The sequence below is a fragment of the Suricata suricatta genome, chromosome 8 (assembly GCF_006229205.1).
Source record: "Suricata suricatta isolate VVHF042 chromosome 8, meerkat_22Aug2017_6uvM2_HiC, whole genome shotgun sequence".
In the NCBI taxonomy this organism is placed as follows: domain Eukaryota; kingdom Metazoa; phylum Chordata; class Mammalia; order Carnivora; family Herpestidae; genus Suricata; species Suricata suricatta.
Genome location: NC_043707.1, coordinates 121,083,860 through 121,103,885, shown reverse-complemented (window position 1 = coordinate 121,103,885; position 20,026 = coordinate 121,083,860). Strand labels below are relative to the sequence as shown.

The following is a 20,026-nucleotide window of genomic DNA, read 5'->3' as shown; positions in this document are numbered from 1 at the left end:
GCCCAGCATCGGGCTCGTGCAGACAGCTCAGAGCTGAAGCCTGCTTCAGATTCTGTCTCCCTCACTCTCTGCCCCTCCCCCCTCACACTCTGTCTCTATCAAAAATAAATAAACATTTAAAAAATTTACAAAGATGAATAAGGCATAGAAATTTAGGGGCACGTGGGTGGCCCAGTCAGTTGGGTGCCTGACTCTTGGTTTTGGCTCGGGTCACGATTTCATGATTTTTGGGTTTGAGCCCCATGTCGGGCTTTGCACTTAACAGTGCAGGGTCTACCTGGAATTCTCTCTCTCTCTCTCTCTCTCTCTCTCTCTCTCTCTCTCTCTCCCTTTGCCCCTGCTCATGCGCTCTCTCTCTCTCTCTCTCAAAATAAATAAACTTAAAAATTTTTCTAAATATTTACAGTGATTGGCATGGTTCACAAGCACGTGAACAGATACCACTTGCTCACTGTGTGGCCCTAGGAAATTGCTTAACCTCCTGAACATCTGCTGTTTTGTTGTTGTTGTTTTTCTGTAAAATGAGTAATAGTCCCTATCTGGTAGGATTGTCATTCAGTGAAATAACGTAGGAGAAGTGCATGTCACAGTGCCTGGCACATAGTATGCACTCAGTAAATGGAAGCTATTGTTACTGTTTTAGTAACAGGCTAACTATAATAAGTAGCTTTTTATAGTCACTATGAGAGAAGTTCTAACCTCCCCAAACTCATTTCCACAGTCCCCTATACAAAGTGGCATTTGGTAAATACTAGTGTCTTTTCTTGCATTTTTATGGTTAGATGGAGGATAAAGAAGCAGATGGAACAGCAAACATCATATGTTTGAACACAGCAGTGATCTTTCCAATCCGTGCGTCATAGAACCAATTCTGGCCACTTCTTTAGCCATACAGGTTTCACCCCTGGTCACATCTGAGCATCTGGAATGAGGCCGCACACTTCCTGCCCACAGACAGAATGTTCACATAGCTCAGGGCTAGCGGCCACCTCCTGCGGAGGATTTCTTTTCTCCCAGTTTGCTAAGCAAACAGCTTATACCCAACACCAAATGGGATTCACTTTTGTCCCTTGACACTGTCTTTTGTGAAATAGATTTTTTTTCTTTCTCAGATTGATATAAAATAAGAATTAAATAAAGGAAGTGTATCTTGATGCCAAAAATTCTGAGCTTTAGTTACTAATTAAATTTAAAGATAAGTCTAGAGGCAGATTTAAGCTGAATTCAATGATAGAAAAGAATCATTTGTACATATTTTGGGTAAATTCTCTCTTTTAGGGATTAAGTAGTGTCTAATTACTAGATACATTGTGTTTTGTTTGTTTGTTTGTTTGTTTATTTTTTTCCTGTCTCTCTACTTCCCTGGAAGGTTTTGAAAGCACAGACATTCATTTCCTCTGTCTGGATGTGTGCTCGGCCACACAGATCATCCCACATTCCCCTGGGTTTTTATAAGCTGATTTTCCTGGCAGAGATAGTGCAGTGCAGTGGTCTAGAGCCCAAAGTTTAGAGTCAAGCTGGCTTGGATTTGAATTCTAGCTCTTTTATCTACTTGCTCTGGGACCTTTCCTGGCACATAGTAGGCACTCAGTATCTAGCTGTTGAATTAAATTCAGTTGAGCTAAACATCTACTGAGCTAAACACAAGAGCTGTGTCAATAGGTAGCTGTCATTCCAAAATTGACAGTCAACCCTGACACTGACATGCTTGACTGGTTTGTAAGTCATGGTTTCAACTTCCTGCATTGCACACAGCTAGTTAGTATTCCATCCCACTCACCTGACCATTAGAAGGAGAGGACAAACTAGTAGAAATATCTAACTTAGCAGCTAAGAGGATGAGCTCTGGTCTAGGTAGATCCAGGCTTGCGTCCTGCCGCTAGCACTGCCTGGTGGGTCTGTTACTTCATCTCTGAGAACATCAGTTTTCTCATCTGTGAAAAGGGTATAATCATAGCAATCTCATCAAGTTACAGTGAGGATAGTGCTTTCCATACAGTACCGGCTCTTTTCCTGGAATAGTCTTTCCTCATGTTTTACTCCTGCTTTTTCAGCTTGACTGTCACTTCTTCCAGAAAGCCTTCCCTGCCACCCATGGTAGGTTGGGTTCACTGTTACACTCTCCCTAAAGTACCTGCCAATTACTCTGTATAATTACTTCAACTGCTCACTTCCTTTCCGGATTGTGACCTCCCATTAAGACAGGGATGGTGCCTGTCTCATTAATTCCTGCGTGTCCAGTGCCTAATAGTCCCTTGGTACATGATATTTTGGGTAGACTGTATTTGGTTTGTTTTAATGTTTCTTTATTTTTGAGAGAGAAAGAGAGGACAGAGGGAAGGAGACACAGAATCCAAAGCAGGCTCCAGGCTCTGGAAGCTGTCAGCATAGAGCCCGATATGGGACTTGAACTCACGAACCAGGAGATCATGACCTGAGCTGAAATTGAACGCTCAACTGACTGAGCCACTCAGGTGCCCTGGGTACAATATATTTGTTAACTGAATGAACTAATGAGATAATAATGCACATACACATACAGCCTAACATTTAGCAAGCTCTCAATAAATAGGATATAATATTATTAGCAACACAGTATTGGTCCTATGTTTATTCATCTTGAGAAAACTAGTGTCGTAAGAGGAGCAACAAATTAGAGATAGGTATTGTGAATCTAGCTCTGTATCTTCTCTGTTATATGATATGTCCTTGGCCAAGTTTTTATTCTTCCCATTTCTCCACTATTAAAATGAACATAAGCTATTCACCCTCGTGTCCAACTCATCTTGGTTCCTATGAAGTCTGCCCTTTGCCAGGCAGGTCAGGTTATCCTGTCCTAGAGTTTCTAGATATAGATCCTCTACTGCACTAGCACCCCTCTGTTTCCTCAGCTGCTAATTGTTGACCCCTGACCTTTCTCCATCCTGACTGCCTAGTCCCTTAGTTCGCTACACCAATTGGCTACCTCCCAGCTTCCAGCCTTGAACTACACTGGTCCTCACAATGAAGTCCAGAATCCTTAGAGTACCAACTAGAGCCTTATTTTCTTCCCATCTTCCCCCTGCTCACTGTGCTCCAGCCACTGGGCTTTCCTGAAGTTTCCTGGAGGCAACAGCCTCCCTGATTCAAGACCTTTGGACATGGCAGTCCCTCTGCTTGGAGCATTGCCCCCTCTGTCTTTCTCACTCTATCCTCTACTTACTTAACCTTTCTGTCTCGACTTTAGTATCACCACTTCAGGGAGCATTACCTGGCTCCCTCGGAAGAAATTAGATTTCCCTGTTATAGGTCCTCTTCCTTGTAGGTCTGGTACAATACATTGTTGAACCTTCACATTTTAAGAGAAGTTGAAAATCTGACCTTAAACGTGGAATTTCAGTTTTTAATGCTAGAAAGCAATTTAAAAATTATAAAATACTGAGGGCTAAATCAAAGTATCTGTAGGTTAGTGACCACCTGTGGCCTGCCTGTTTGCAACCTGAGTGTTTAACCTTTGCCTATACTTAGTAACTATTCCTGTGTTAATCATCACTCCATTGTCACTCCATTTAACTGTCCACCCTATGCCAGGCACTGTGATTGGTGCTTTCCATAGATGATTTCATGTAATATCTAAAACCACCTGTGAGGTCAAGTAAGGATCAAAGAGGTTAAAACACCTGCCAAAAGTCACAAGCCCTAAGTGGTAGGGCCAGGTACTAAAAGTCTTTCCCCTGCACTCTTGTGTGCCAACGTACAATTTGTCAGTCATTGAATCGGAGAAGCTTCCGAAGCTCTGCCTAATAACTGTTAATGTTTGTTGTGTGCTCACTATGTGCCAGCCATTGTGCTAAGCAGTTGACATGGTCTGATTCCGTCTTCACAACATCCATACAGAGGAGCTATTGTTATTATCACCATTTTATAGATGAGAAAACAGGTATAGAAGAGGTATTTGGTTTATCCAAGGTAAAGCCAGAAAAATCTGATGCCGTAGTCCCCACCTTAGGAATTACTATCACCAGTCTGGGGTGGTGGCAGAATAGTGGGCTGCAGGGGAGAGGGAACATTTATGTACGTCTCTAATTCAGAGTCCCACAAAGGACTCAACTGAGAGAGGAATTCCCCTAAGTTATTTCTATGGACCAACTATTGAGAGATTTGGCCTGCAGGTGGCAGCAACATTAACAGTCTCTAAATTCTGCAAGGGTTCAATGCTATAGCAAGGAAGCTTCAGACGGTCAGAGTCGCTCATTTGCATATTGCTCTCTGATTGGTCCGATTCATTTTTGCCAGTTAATGGGACTTGGTTCTCAGCCCAGTGAGAAGGCCAGGTTTATAAAGCCATTCACATCTGTGAAAGAGCTTTCTGAATTTGAAACCATGGTGAAATCCTCCAGTCCAACAACCATCACAGCGATTTTAAACTGTGAGAGGCAGGACCTTGTTTCAGTGATTCCCCCAACACTTTTTGAGAGGTTAGCTTTAAAAAACAAATTCTTGAGGCACCTGGGTGGCTTAGCGGGTTAAATGTCTAACTTGATTTCAGTTCAGGTCATGATCTCGCAATTTCGGAGTCCGAGCCCTGCATCAGGCTATGTGCCGATAGCATGGAGCCTGCTAGGCATTCTCTCCCCCTCTTTCTCTACCCTGCCCCTGTTTGTACTCTCTTTCTCTCTCTCAAATAAATAAGCTTTAAAAAAATTCCTTTTTGGTTGTTATTGTTTTTTGGTACAGTAGAGTTTTAAGTAGAATTTTAAGGAAAAATTCAACAAGAGTCCAAAAAGTTATACGGTGTGAAGTCTGTTTCTCTATCACACACTATTAAATCACACTATTTTCCCACCACAGAGGAAAGCTTGTGTAGTCTTCCAGGTAAAGATTGTGGATATAAGTATTTATATATGTTCTTTAAATAAATGATAACCTAAAACTATTAACTTTTCTGGAAGAAAATTTAGGGGGAAATTTCTGTGATCTTGGGCTAGGCAAAAATTTCTTAGGTGTGATATGATTCATAAGAGGGGGGAAATGGATGAATTAGACAATCAAAAATTTTAAATTCTGCTCTGTGAAAGATACTGTTAAGAGAATGAAAAGACAAACCACAGACTGGAAGAAACATTGATAATAAAGGTCCTGTGCCTAGACTATATAAAGAACTCTCACAATTCATTAATTTAAAAAAAAAACAGTAAAGGAATGGGTACAAGACTAGTTCTAGATACTTCACTAAAGAATATATATAGATGGCAAATCAGTATATGAAAACAGGCTGAATATCATTAGTCATTTGAGAAATTGAGATTTCATTGATATACCACCACACACATATTGGAATGGCTAAAAACAATGTTTTTAAATTTTTTTTAATGTTTTTATTTATTATTGAGACAGAAACAGAGCATGAGTGGGGGAGGGGCAGAGAGAAAGGGAGACACAGAATCTGAAGCAGGCTCCAGGCTCTGAGCTGTCAGCACAGAGCCGGATGCGGGGCTCAAACCCACGAACAGGAGATCGTGACCTGAGCCGAAGTCAGATGCTTAACCAGCTGAGCCACTCAGGTGTCTCTAAAACCAGTTTTTTTAAAGGTGACAATACCAAGTGCTGATAAGCACACAAAGCAACTGGAACTCATTCTTGCTGGTGGACATGCAAAATGGTACAACCACTTTAGAAAAGAGTTTGGGTGTTTTGTTTTGTTTTGCTTTGTTTTTTAGTAATGTCCGATGTATACTTACAACTCAGCAAGCCCAGTCCTAGCTATTTGCCCAAAAGAAATAAAACTTGTCTTTACACAAAAATCTGTACATAAATTGACAAAAACTGGAAACAGTCCCAATGTCCTATAACTGGTGAATGCAGAAACAAACTATGGTATATCAATACAATGGGATACTATTCAGCAATAGAAAGGCACAAATTACTCAGACTGCAACAGTATGAATGAACCCCATATGCATTATCTAACTGAAAGTAACCAGACTCAAAAAGCTATAACCTTTTTTATTCCACTTATATGACTTCTGGAAAAAGCCAAATCATAGGAACAGAAAAATGGATGCCATCAGCTGTGTAGGAGGAAGGGGCTGACTACAAAAGATATCATGAGGTAATATTTTGGGGTGATGGAACAGTTCTTACCTAGATTGTTATGGGATGGTTACACAGGTATATGCATTTGACTCATAAAACTGAACACCAAAGGGGCACCTGGGTGACTCAGTCAGTTAAGCATCTGACTTCAGCTCAGGTCATGATCTCACCCTTCATGAGTTCAAGCCCTTTGTTGGGCTCTGCACTGACAGCTTAGAACCTGGAACCTGCTTCAGATTCTGTGTCTTCCTCTCTCTCTCTGTCCCTCCCCTGTATCCCTCTCTCTCTCAAAAGTAAATAAACATTTAAAAAAAGTTTATAAAGAACTGAACACCAAAAAGAATGAAATTTACTGTATGTAGAAAAATAAAAACAAAAACTACTTGGGACACCTAGGTGGATCAGTCGGTTGAGTGTCCAACTTTAGATCAGGTCTTTATCTCACGGTTCATAGGTTTGAGCCCCACATCAGGCTGTTTGCTGTCAGCGCAGAGCCCAATTCAGATCCTCTGTCCCCCTCTCTCTTCCCCTCTCCCACTCGTGATCACCCGTGCTCTCTCACAAAAATAAATAAACATTTTAAAAAAACTTTAAAAAACAAGACAGGGGGCATCTGGGTGGCTCAGTCGTTTAAGTGTCAGACTCTTGATTTTGGTTCAGGTCATGATCTTATGGTTAGTGTTTGGAACTTGCTTGGAATTCTCTTTCTCCCTCTCTCACTGCCTCTCCCTGCTCATGCTCTCTCTCAATAATAAATAAACATTAAAATAATAAATAAATAAATAAAATAACAAAACAAAAACAAAACCTAGGGGCACCTGACTGACTCAGCCAATGAAGTATGTGACTCTTGATCTCAGTGTTGTAAGTTCAAGCTCCACGATGGGTGTAGAGATTCCTTAAAACAGAACAGTATTCCTCCCCTTGCTTCCCCACCAAAGCCATTGATTTCAGCATGGTAGAACAGCAGTTGTTGAAATAAATGTTATTTTTTTTTCCTTACTGAAAAAAAAGGGGGGGAGTAAAATATTTTGCACACTGCTCTGCTCCATGCTTTTAAAAATATTTTTTAAATGTTTATTTAATTCTGAGAAAGAGAGAGAGAGAGAGAGAGAAAGAGAGAGAGCGAGCAGGAGTGGGGGAGAGGCAGAGAGAGAGGGAGACAGAGAATCCAAAGCAGGCTCCAGGCTCTGAGTTGTTAGCACAGAGCCCCATGTAGGGCTGGAACCTGCGAACTGGGAGATCATGACTCGAGCTGAAGTTGGCTGCTTAACTAACCAAGCCACCCAGGCACCCCTGATCCATGCTTAAAAAAAATTTTTTTTTAACATTTATTCATTTTTGAGAGACAGCGACAGAGAGTGAGTAAGAGAGGGGTAGACAGAGAGGGAGAATCAGAAGCAGGCTCCAGGCTTGGAGCTGTCAGCACAAAGCCTCTCTTGGGGCTTGAATCTACTGACTGTGAGATCATGATCCAAGCTGAAGTTGGATGCTTAAAGGACTGAACCAGCCAGGCGTCCCCCTGACTTTTTTTTTTAAACAGACAATTGGGGTTCCTGGGTGGCTCAGTCCATTAAGTATCCGACTTTGACTCAGAATATCTTGTGGTTGTGGGTTCGAGCCCCATGTTGGGTTCTGTGCTAATACCTCCAAGCCTGGAGCCTGCTTTGGATTCTGTGTCTTCCTCTTTCTCTGCACCTCCCCTGCTCACACTCTGTCTCTCAAAATATAAAATAAAACGTTAAAAAATAGAGAACAATTTCAAGCATATAGAAAAATAGAGACATTTATATAACAAACACCCTGGTCCTGTCACAACTTTCTCAAATCTTAATGTTTTATCTTTTTTTCTTAAAATTGTTTTCAAGAAATAAAATATCAGATATACTTTAAGCACTGGTATATCCCTCCTTTCACCCATGCCTTTCCCCTCTCCTTAAGAAGTAATCATTTGCCTGAATATCTTATTTCCACACATGATTTTATATTTTCGCTATGTATAGATAAATCCTTAAACAGTATATAGTGTTGTTTGGGATTTTAAAAAATTTTTTAATGTCTTATTTATTTTTGAGAGACAGAGAGAGACAGTGCGAGCAGGGGAGGGTCAGAGAGAGAGGGAGACACAGAATCTGAAGCAGGCTCCAGGCTCTGAGCTAGCTGTCAGCACAGAGCCCGACGCAGGGCTCGAACCCACAAACCGTGAGATCATGACCTGAGCCAAAGCTGGACGCTTAACTGACTGAGCCACCCAGGTGCCCCATGGGATGTTTTAAAATTTTATATACAGAGTATCAGGCCATATATGACCTCCTATAACTTGGTTCTTTTCTGCCAACATTTTGTTTTGTCCATGTTGATATTACAAGTCACGGTGTGTAGATTATCTCATTGTGGTTTTAATTTGCATATCCCAAACATCTTTCATTGGTTATTTGCCAGAGGTTTACCTTCTTTGGCTAAGCATCTGTTCAAATCATTTTTAAACTGGGTTGTTTGCCTTAATGAGTTGAAACTGTTTTAGTTATTAGTCCTTTGTGGCATGTAGGCTTTGCTGCTATTTCATCTCAGTGTGTGGCTTACCTTTTCATTTTCATATATGTCTTAAAAAGCAAACTTTTTCATTTTAATGACTTACAATATATCAACTTTTTCTCTTATGGACTGTGTGTTTGCAAGTCATATAGATTTTTTTCCCCTCATTTTCCTCTAGCAGCTCTAGGTTATACACTTAGCTCTAATTTGGGCTGTGGCACAATGGGGTTGGCATTTTGCATGATCATCTGGTAGGAGCAAGGTTGGTGTTCAGAGGAAGATAGCATGGAGGCTTGGAAGTAGTGAGACTAGTGGCTTGCTTTAGTTAATGGCGATGGAGGAAATGGAATGGTGAGGTATATGGTGTATAGATTGACTGGACTTAATGGGCTGAAGGAGGTGTCAAGAATGATTCCCGGGTTACTTCTTAATACACTAAATTGAGAATAACTTACTTTTTTTTTTTAAGATTTTACTTTTAAGTAATCTTTATACCGCAGGAGGGGCTGGAACTTACAACCCAGAGATGGAGAGATGCACACTCTACTGAACTAACCAGACACCTAGAGGATAACTTACTTATACATTCTTGTACTTCAAACTGGCCCTCAATAGTTTTTCTTCTTTTTTTTTTTTTTTTTTTAAGTTTATTTACTTTGAGAGAGAGCCAGCGAGCGAGCTTGGGAGGGGAACATAGAGGAATAGTGAGAATCCTAAGCAGACTCTGAGCTGTCAGCACAGAGCCAGATGGAGGGCTCAACCTCATGAACCATGAACTCATGACCTGGGCCAAAATCCAGAGTCAGGAGGCTTAAACGACTAAGCCACCAGGCGCCCCAATAGTGTTTTAATGTTTTCTTTCGCATAAATTATATTTGAAATTTGACCAGATAGGGACTGGACACGGTTTTCTAAAACAGCACACTTGCCATCAGCTCCCTCCCTAGGCACTGCCTGCAGCTGAGTACTCATTTCTGTCCTCCCAAGTCCAAAGACCTTTGCCCAGGGGAGACCAGTAAAGCAGCCCAAGTTTTTTTAATACCGCGGGCGCCAGCGCGGGTGGCGCATGCCCAGACAGCCCCGGAGCAGAGGGCAAGAAGTTCCCGCCATCTTGTCCAGCCTGCAAAGCCCCTGGCCCTTGCTGGAGACTACAAATCCCGTGAGCCTCCGCGGGGCCACTTCCTACCCCTCACTGTCTGGCCTGCTCCGGCTCCCCCTCCCGGGGCCGAAGGCTCTGGCTGCAGCCTGGCGGCGGGCGGGCCAGGTAGGATTTCCGGGGGAAGCTACTGTGGAGGCTGAGGAGGCGGCGGCGGCCACCTGGGTGAGTTCGGTGAGCAAGGGAAAGTGAGCGGAAAGTGCGCGGGGTCTGGTTGCTGGCGCCTCTTAGGCTCGCGCCGAGTTCTGGGCTCCGCAAGGAGGTCGTCGTCTGGGCGGGGGTAACGGCCCGAGCCGCGACCGCGTCGGTCCAGGGCGGGGCGGGCTGGGCCGGGGCCGCCGCCTCCTCCTCCTCCGCCCTCCCACAACGGTCCCGCCGAGGTTTCTCCGCCTGCAGTGTGTCCCGGGAAGGCTGGCCCTCTCAGCCCCCCGCGACCTGGCGGAGCCCTTTTGTCTGGGCTGCCCCTTTGTGCAAGTGCGTGGGGTCGCCTCCTCTGGGGAGCCCTCCGGGCCGGTCCTTGATGGGGACCCGTTCCTGGAGATCCGGTTACGGTAACCGGATCAGGTCAAAGTCCATTTTAAAAACCCGTCCTCGGTTGGACCTCTGCATCCCGGCTGGGCAGAGCGGAGCCTTGGAGCCAGGCAGTGGCAGACGGAGTTTCTGTTGAAAACCCTCGAGGTTATTGTCTAACTTCGAAATGTAGCCTCGCGCGGCTTTGGGGTACGAGTCTTCAGACGTTATTCTTGGTAGGGGGATGGGCCAGTGGAAAAGAAGTGAGCCCACTCCCCGGGATGCTGGGGACCGAATTTGCTGCCGTGTTTGTATATGTTGCAGCTGTGATCGGGGAGCCAAAGAACCAGTGCGGCTGAGCAGAATGGTAGTTCACACATGTCTTGAATGAATCTCGGAGGAGAGAAAGTGATTTATAGGGCAGCGAGCAGGCTTTTCATTCATTGCATGCAGAAAAAAAGCTACAGGACTTTATCCAAGCGCCCAATTTGTCTGCCTTCGTACCCGCCATCCTTGTGTTTCTTCTGCTTGAAACAAAATTGGAAGAAATGTCCACGAATAGAACGATCAGCGTTATAGCGAAACCAGAAACCTAGTAGCTTCAAGAAAGCAATACAGAGACTAGTTCACAAAGTAATAGGAATGAAGCCAGTTTGAGGGAGGAGAGAGAGGAGTAGATCCTTACTGAAACCAGTGAATTATGTGAATTTAATCACATTTTGTTAGTGGTATGTTCCGTTGGAAGACGTCAAGCTTTCTAAACGCCACTGCGGGGGCTCCTTTTGAAAATAAGTAGTTCATAGGTCTCTGAAATGAGGACAACCAGGACCCTTTTACATGAATCAAGGAAAGTTATTAAAGTTATATATGTTAAATTCCCTCCCTAGTCAAAATGAAGTGTACTGTACTTTATTATTTTGATATCTCATATGGAAGTGATTAACTCTGGGAATCCAGATTGTGTTAGTAATATTGTGTAGGGATGGAGTCTTTAATGCAATTGTTCCCTTCAGTTTTTAATCCAGAAATGAGTGGGGATTTGGTCGTTTTCCTGGTTGTGTTTTGAAGAAGCATCCGCGAAATTGCTCTAGAAGTTTTAAAAATAATCTAAGGAACAGGGGCCCCAGGGGTGGATCAGTCCCTTAAGCGTCAGACTCTTGGTTTCAACTGAGGTCATGATCTCAGGGTTTGTGAATCTGAGCTCCCGGTTGGGCTCTGTGCTATGTGGATGAAGCCTGCTTGGGATTTCTCTCTCTCTCTCTCTCTCTCTCTCTCTCTCCCTCCCTCCCTCCCTCCCTCTCTCTCTCTCTCTCTCTCTCTCTCTCTGCCTCTCCCCAGCTTGCGCTCTCTCGATCTCTCTCTAAATAAACATAAAAGAAAAAATAAGGAACATCAGTTGCTAATGACTGGCTGTTATCTGTTCAAATATGACATTGCTATTAGTGTTATTTTTTTTGAAAACAGTTCATCATATATATTATGTAATTTCTTACTACAGTTCCCTGAGGTGGTGGTTCTCATTTTACTGCTGATAAATGTCCAGCCTCTATGTTAAGTGACTTGCCCAAAGTCACACAGTTAACCTAGATAGGAAATAGTAAACCATACTCCAGTCTAGTGCTCTTTCCGTTACTTCACACCTGTTACAATTACTCATTACATCACCATGAACAGCTTATGATTTATTGACATTTAAATATTGGAGGAAAATAATAGAACTATTTTCTAATCAGAGCAAAGTGATTTATAAGGAACTAGAGTTTTTATTTAAAATTTTTTTAATGTTTATTTTTTTATTTTTTAAAATGTTTTATTTATTTTTGAGAGAGAGACAGCATGAGCAGGGGAGGGTCAGAGAGAGAGGGAGACCCAGAATCCAAAGAGAGGCTCCAGGCTCTGAGCTGGCTGTCAGCACAGAGCCTGACGTGAACCCACAAACTGTGAGATCATGACCGGAGCCGGAGCCGAACATTCAACTGACTGAGCTACCCAGGCACCCCTTTTAATGTTTATTTTTGAGAGAGAGACACAGTGTGAGCAGGGGAAGCACAGAGAGGAGACACAGAATCTGAAGCAGACTCTGGGCTCTGAGCTAGTGGTCAGCGCACAGCTTGACGCGGGGCTTGAACCCATGAACTGTGAGGTCATGACCTGAGCTGAAGTAGGACCACCCAGGTGCCCCAGAACTGGAGTTTTTAGAACATAAACAGTGCCATACTAAGCTATAAATCATGCTGAACATGGGTCCCATCACCTTGTTTGGTGGGACGCTGTGATTGCCTTGTGCTTAGACCCAGTGGCCAATGTACGAGGCTCTGGAGGTGGAAGAGTGGTGAGTTAGTGGGCTGTGGTTTTGTCTAATCATTACCAAAAAGTTTCGACTAATCTTTGCTTGAACATTTTTAAAGAAATATGTTGGAGAACATCTATACAGCACCCTTGGCTGCCGGAAGTAACATTGGAGAAAGAACTGAGCTTCAGATTCTTTTCTAGCCAGAATCAAGACTCAAGAAAATGCTTCCTTTAGTGTTTGCTTTTAGTAAAAACTTTTAATTAGTTTCAAATCTGCAGTTAAATCTTGGCTTTATTTCAGTACATGCCATAAATATGACATCAGAAATAGAAACTTACTTCACCTCCTTTACTTAAATTCTTCTTAGGTAAAATGCATAACATGCCAATGGAATTGAGTCAATACAGTTCGTCTAGTCTTTCTAACTAGTGGAAGCCTGTTTTAAATCTCTTTTATTATGCCATCATAATGGGAAGGAACTTTCTTCCTTGTGTATTTTGCTATTGGTCTACTTTAATTCCAAATCATTTCATTCATTCACTTAGTCAGCATACATTTATTGTATGCTGTTGTATTCTAGACACTGGATGAGATTCCTAGAAACCCAGGAATCAGACCTTGAGGACAAAGCAGTGAAAACCGAGTCTTTTCCTTTTTGGGGGCTTACAGACTGATCAGGAGTGCGGTCGTTAGGCAAGTCAGACAGTAAGTACTGAATAAAATCCTTTTTCATTAATGTGCAACCTTGAGCAGTAACCTCTCTTGGAAGGTCAGTTTTCTCATCTTCAGCATGAGGATAGTCATTCCTGCTTTATCTAGCTTGTGGAATCATTTCCAGAAGTCAGAGGGTATTTGGTTGCATTTTACCCTTTAGAAAAGGAAAAGGAGCATTAGAAGAAACTTGTTTATAAGGAAAGAGAGAGTGGATGGATTTTCTGGTCTAAGACAGTCTGATGTCTCATTGTAAAATGTTCTGTGACTCTCATGTCTTCATGGAGCACTCATTAAATAAGACTTATTTTTTAAAGTTAATTAATTTAGAAAGAGAACAATTGGGGGAGAGGCAGAGAGAGAGAGAGAGAGAGAGAGAGAGAATTCCGAGTAGGCTCCAGGCTCCGTGGTGAGCCATGCGAGGGCTTGATCCCATAATAGTGAGATCATGACCTGAGTCAGACACTTAACCCACTGAGCCACCCCTGTGCCCCTCCTATAAGACCTTTGTATTTGTTCTGTATTGTCACAGTTAAATGTCATAATGGCAAGGACTATGTATGTCCTAGTCTATTTCCTTATTGCTTAGCATAAAGCACCAGGCATTTCTTTGGAGTTTTATAAATTTGTTGAATGAGTGAATTAATAACACAAGTGGGCAGGGGCAATTGTGGAGAATACCAGAGCACAAATGCAATGCCAAAAATGTTTCTTTTATTCAGCAGATTTTTATTTTGCCCATTGCATGCTAGGATCTGGGTTATGTTCTGAAGGTACAGAGATGTCAAAGTATTGAGCCTCTGCCTTGGAAGTCTTTTTTTTTTTTTTAATCCTTATTTGTTTTTGAGAAACAGACAGTGCGAGCGATGGAGTGGCAGAGAGAGGGAGACACAGAATTCAAAGCAGACCCCAGGCTCTGAGCTGTCAGCACAGAGCCCGACGCTGGGCTCAAACCCATGAGCTGCAAGTTCATGATCTGAGCCAAAATCAGATGCTCAACCAGCCAAACCCCCCAAGTGCCCCTGCCTTGAAAATCTTAACATTCCAACACCTAATTGTGGTGTTCAGTACTAAGTGTTCAGTAGAGCTGTGTTACAATGTAGGAAAGGGACTGAATGATTCTGTTTAGTAAACTACAAAGGAAGGCATTACAGAGGAAGTGGTTTTGAAGCTTGTTCTTGAGGGAGGAATAAAAATTAGCCCAGTAGACCCATTACTATTAAAGGTATTCCAGCTTGACTCCCCCAGCCACTACCACCCCTAATCAGCCTGAGGAAGCAGAGTTTGGGCATAGGAATGGAGGTAAAAAGTGTAAGGTGTGTGTCTGGAAAAGAGTGAGTAGTCTGGTATAGCTAACAGGGTTTTGCAGTTGGGTTTTTTGGTTCTATTTTTTAATGTTTAATTTTGAGAGAGAGAGAGAGAGAGAGAGAGAGAGAGAGAGAAAAGAGGAAAACAGCACAAGGACGGGCAGAGAGAGATGGAGACAGTATCTGAAGCAGGCTCCAGGCTCTGAGCTGTCAGCACAGACCCCGATGTGGGACTCAAACCCACGAACCATGAGATCATGACCTGAGCTGAAGTCAGTTAACTGATTGAGCCACCCAGATGCCCTAGAGATTTGAAATGTTTCACGGTAAAGGAGAAGGAGCCCGCAGAGTGGCATTTATTGAAGATCTGCACAAGAGAAAAGGGAGATGATAAAGGAGCCCTGGAAGGCAGTGAAATCTATGGAGAGATGAGCCTTGAAAGGGAAACATGAAAAAAGGATGAAGGAAGATGTATTTGGAAGTGACGGAGATGGGAATTGAAATTGGAGTCGTTACCAGCAGCTTAGGTAGTTTTATATGTGTTATTTAATTTTACAAAAGTTCTGTAGAGTGGGCGGGCATTCCCATTTGACAGTTGAAGAAATTGTGGTTCAGGGAGATTAACTTCATTTCCCAAAGGCACCATATAAGTAACGGAAGACGTCTGGAATCCACATGTTATTTTGACTGCAAAGCTTGGGGATCGTAACTTCTGCCTTATAAGGTCTGTTAATGTCTAATGACCTCTTTTTTATCTTCCTTTCCAGTGGAAGGGGTTACATTATGTGCAGAATGATAAAAGACTAGATGACTTCAGAAAGTGTTCAAGTGTGGAAAGGGCAAGAGAACCAACCAAAGATGAGCGGAAGTTCTACTGAAGAGTAGTTGGGGCCTAGCTAAGGTCAGACCCGAAATTTTTGTTGGTCCACACGTTCTGTCTCCTATGTTACCAGTAAAGCAGCATCTCTTGTTGTTGTTGTTGTTGTTTTACTTTCTTTTTATTTATTTTTAATCTTGAGAGAGAGAGACAAAGCAGGAGTGGGGGAGGGTCAGAGAGAAAGGGAGACACAGAATCGGAAACAGGTTCCAGGCTCTGAGCTGTCAGCACAGAGCCCAGTGTGGGGCTTGAACCCACAAACTGTGAGATCGTGACCTGAGCCAAAGTCGGCTGCTTAACCGACTGAGCCACCCGGGAGCCTCAGGCATATATCTTGAATACTGTTGATGTGGGCCTTTGAAGAAAACACACTATATTGTAACAGAAGACTTTGCCACCATCTCTGAGCAGGTCACAGGACTTGTGCTTCAGCTTCCTCGCCTCTGAAAGAGTGGATTAGTTGGTCCCTTGAATTCTATGATTTTATGATTTACAACCAAAAATATTACAGGGGATTTTAGGAAAGGAAGTGTGTTTAGTGTCTGTTTGATTTTTAGGGAAGAGGTGGTTGAAACTATACAGCTTTCAGATTCAAACTTAGTTTTCCATCTAACTTCTCTAATATGTAGAAAGCACCAGGTGTTGGTTTTGACAGTCTGAAAGTTCTGATCTATTTACTCAATATAATGCGGTTCCTGCCTTTGGATCTGAAGATCTGGTTCTGGTTCCAGCACTATCACGTCGTAGCTGTGAATATCCAAGTCAGCTAACGTCCGTAAGCTTTAGTTTCTTCATCTATAAAATAGGGATAATAACCTTTTCTTCATGGGGTTTTAGATGAGATAACATATGTGTGAGTCTTTGCAGACTGCACAGTGTTTAATAAATATGAAAAAAGATGCTATACCTGGCAAAGGGAAAAGGTATGTGAAAAAGCACAGTGGTCAGTGCTGTAGGAGAGAGGGACTCGTGGTTTCAAGTGCATCCTTCTGTTCCAGTGTCCTGAGTGGCAAGGGAAGTCTCTCAGGATGTGAACGGTCAGTGCATCGATTTAGAAATGTATTTGTAGTATATGACGCTGCTGGGTTTTTCCGTCAGGTATACATTTCAAATCAAATCTAATTTTGAATCAAATCTGTGACCAAAAAAAACCCATTGTTAAAATTCTGTACATTTATTCTTTCAAATGTGAACTTGTTATACACATTTTCAGGAGTATTTTTAAAAGATTTTTTTTTAATGTTTATTTTTGAGATTGAGAGAGACAGAGCATGCGTGTGCATTTAAGAGTGTGCTCAAGCTGGGGAGGGACAGAGAGAGAGGGACAGAATCCTCCTAAGCAGGCTCCAGGCTCTGCAGTCAGTGCAGAGCCTGATGTGGGACTCGAACTCACCAACCATGAGATCATGATTTGACCCGAAGTTGGATGCTTCACCAGCTGAGCCACCCAGGTGCCCCTCCAGGAGTACTTTTTAGATAGATTTTGACTGTATTTTATTTAAGACTAGATAACAATCTTATGATTGGCTGACAACGTAAATGCATTGCTTGGTTTGTTTGTTTCCTCTCTTGGGCTGATGTTGGCAGAACTCAACATATTTAATCTCTTACAGAGAACTTCCGTCTCCCCACCTTTACTTGGCACATGCCATCTAGTTGATTACCAGTGTACTTGGTTCTCTCTACCCAGCTGCTTACTCTCTCCTTTGCACTTTGATAGGAAATAGTTTCAAAATTTGGTGTAAAAGATTAACGATTGCTCTTTCACTCGAGTGATCCCAGAGCACTTTGACCATGTCTCTGCAAGGGCACTTTTCCCTCTTTAGTTTACCTCTTTATTCTCCCTCACTAAACACTTACTGTTTATGGAAATAAACTGAGTTAAAGATTCTTATGGGTTTCAATTTAACTATTACATAGGTCTTGTATGTGTAACTTTTTTCTTTAAAATGAAATTATTAAAATAAAATTACTAGATGAACATTTATATAGTTCACCACCCGGATGAACCACCCAGGCACCCCTGTATACCACATCTTTATCCATTCATCAGTCAGTGGACATTTGGGCTCTTTCCATAATTTGGCTATTGTTAATAGTGGTGTAAACATTGGGTTACATGTGCCCCTTCAAATCAGCATTTTTATAGCCTTTGGGTAAGCACCTAGAAGTGCAATTGCTAGGTGGTAGGATAGTTCTGTTTTATTTTAAAGTAGTCTCTACACCCAGTGCGGGGTACTAACAACCCCGAGATCAAGAGTTTCATGTTCTCCTGGCTGAGCCAGCCAGGCGCTCTGGAAAAATCAATTCTGATGTAGGGGATAAAAATGTTAGTCTAAGTTAATTTTTTTCACAGCTAACTTATTCCTGGTAGCATGTGTTTTGTGACGACATTTGGAGTTTTGGAGGACACTAAAAGTGTTGTTCTTTTTTCTTTTTCTAAATGTTTATTCTGAGAGAGTGTGCAAGGGAGAGGGACAGAGGGAGAGAGAGGAATCCCAAGCAGCTCAGCATGGAGCCTGACGTGGGGCTGGATTTCAGGACTGAGATCGTGACCCAAGCTGAAATCCAGAGTCAGATCCTTAACTGACTGAGCCACCCAGGCATCCCTCAAAGTGTTCTTATTAATCTTGATTTAGAAATTTAAAATCTTTATTCTGGAGCACCAGAATCAATCAGTAGAGTGCATGACTCTTGATCTTGGGGTTGTGACTTTAAGCCCCACGTTGAGTGTAGAGATTATTTAAAAATAAAATCTTAAGGAAAAAAAGTGGAGCCCTGAAACATTTCCCCATCCCCCTCCAGTGAGTAACAAGTAGAAAGAGGGAGAATTTCTGAGGGGGACTTACCTCTTCTTTCCTTCCCTCATGGTCAAACCCCTTTTATTTGTTTTAAAAATGCATACTTATTTTTGTGAGAGAGGAAGAGAGAGAATCCAATGCGACTCTACCCTGACAGCAGAGTGCTGCCGCAGAGAGCCCCGCGGGGCCTGAACTCGCGAACCAAAAGATAAGACCTGTGCGGAAATCAGATGGGTGACCTACTGAGCTCCTAGGCGCCCGAATGGATAAATCCCTTTGAAAAATGCTGTCATTTGTGGCTCAGTTGGTGACGCGTCTGATTTCGGCTCAGGTCATGATCTGTTGGTTCGTGAGTTCAGGCCCTGCATTGGGCTCCATGCTGACAGCTCAGAGCCTGTCTCCCTCTGTCCCTCCCCTGCTCACACTCTGTCTCTGTCTCTCGCTCTCTTTCTCTCTCAAAAATGAACATTAAAAAATAATAAAAATGCTGTCAGTAAATACCAAAGAATATAGAACCAAGTCACTAGGTGTGAAGATACTTTCCATTTCCTTTTACTTACACACACCCTACTTTTCCTCCTGTCCCTTTCTCTACATTTAAATTTGAGGGAAAGCGTTAAGATTCAGAATATGGGTATGTCTTGGCTTTATGTAAAAGATGACACAATGCCTCTTGCCTAAGATTGGGAATTTTTCTCTTTTTTAAAAAAATTTTTTTATGGTTTTTATTTATTTTTGAGAGACAGAGACAGTGTGAGCAGAGGAGGGTCAGAGAGAGAGAGAGACACACACAGAATCGGAAGCAGGTTCCAGGCTCTGAGCTGTCAGCACAGAGCCCGATGCGGGGCTCGAACCCACAAATCGTGAGATCATGACCTGAGCCGAAGCCGGATGCTTTAACTGACTGAGCCACCCAGGTGCCCCAAATTGGGAATTTTTCAGATAGTCTTTTGTATACTCTAATACCTACATAAAATTAAGAGATAAATAGCTTCTGGAACAGCATCTTTATGTAATTGGAATAGGGGCTTCCTCCTTTCACTACCTCCACGGGTCAAAAAGAGTCATTCTGTTAAACGAACAGATCTTTGCAGTCTGTGGCGGAAGATAAATAAGTCTGTTTGCAACTGCTGTGTTCATTGCACACGTTATATTTTAATTGCGGTAAAATCACCATTTTAACCTTTTTTAAGTATTCAATTCAGTGGCATTAAGAACATTCACAAAATAGTGCAGCCATCACTGCTAGCCATTTCCAAAACTTTTCCATCTTCCCAAACTGAAACTGTACCCAATAAATAACTCCCATTGCCTTCCCCCCTCGGCTGCTGGGTGACTTCAATTCTATTTGGTGTCTGTATGAATTTGCCTATTTGAGGTGCCTCATATAAGTGGAATCATTTAGTATTTGTCTTTTTGTGTCTGGCTTATTTCATTGTTTTTTTTTTTTTTTTTTAATGTTTTACTTATTTTTGAAAGAGGACAGAGACAGTGTTAGCAGGGGAGGAGCAGAGAGAGAGGGAGACACAGAATCTGAAGCAGGCTCCAGGCCCTGAGCTGTCAGCACAGAGCCCGATGCGGGGCTCAAACCTACAAACCGTGAGATCGTAACCTGAGCCGAAGATGGACACTCAACCGACTGAGCCATCCAGGCACCCCTCTTTGTCTTTTTAAAACTATCTTCTTGGGGCGCCTGGGTGGCTCAGTCGGTTAAGCGTCTGACTTCAGCACAGGTCACCATCTCATGGTTTGTTAGTTCAA

General features: G+C 42.6%; 1 protein-coding gene across 6 annotated transcripts in view; it reads left to right on the top strand.

Annotated features, from left to right (window-relative positions):
- The window catches only part of MED18 (mediator complex subunit 18), a 123,224-nt gene that overhangs the window by 20,910 nt on the left and 82,288 nt on the right, over positions 1–20,026 (top strand). The window contains exons 1-2 of one of the 6 annotated variants that reach the window (XM_029949948.1): positions 9,861–9,931; positions 15,355–15,488. The exons of 3 other annotated variants lie outside the window; for them this stretch is intronic. The gene's annotated coding sequence lies outside the window, so the exon portion shown is untranslated. Of the gene's footprint in view, positions 1–9,772; positions 9,932–15,354; positions 15,489–20,026 lie in introns of those variants that run through there. 2 more of the 6 variants (XM_029949941.1, XM_029949947.1) reach the window with 2 other exon arrangements.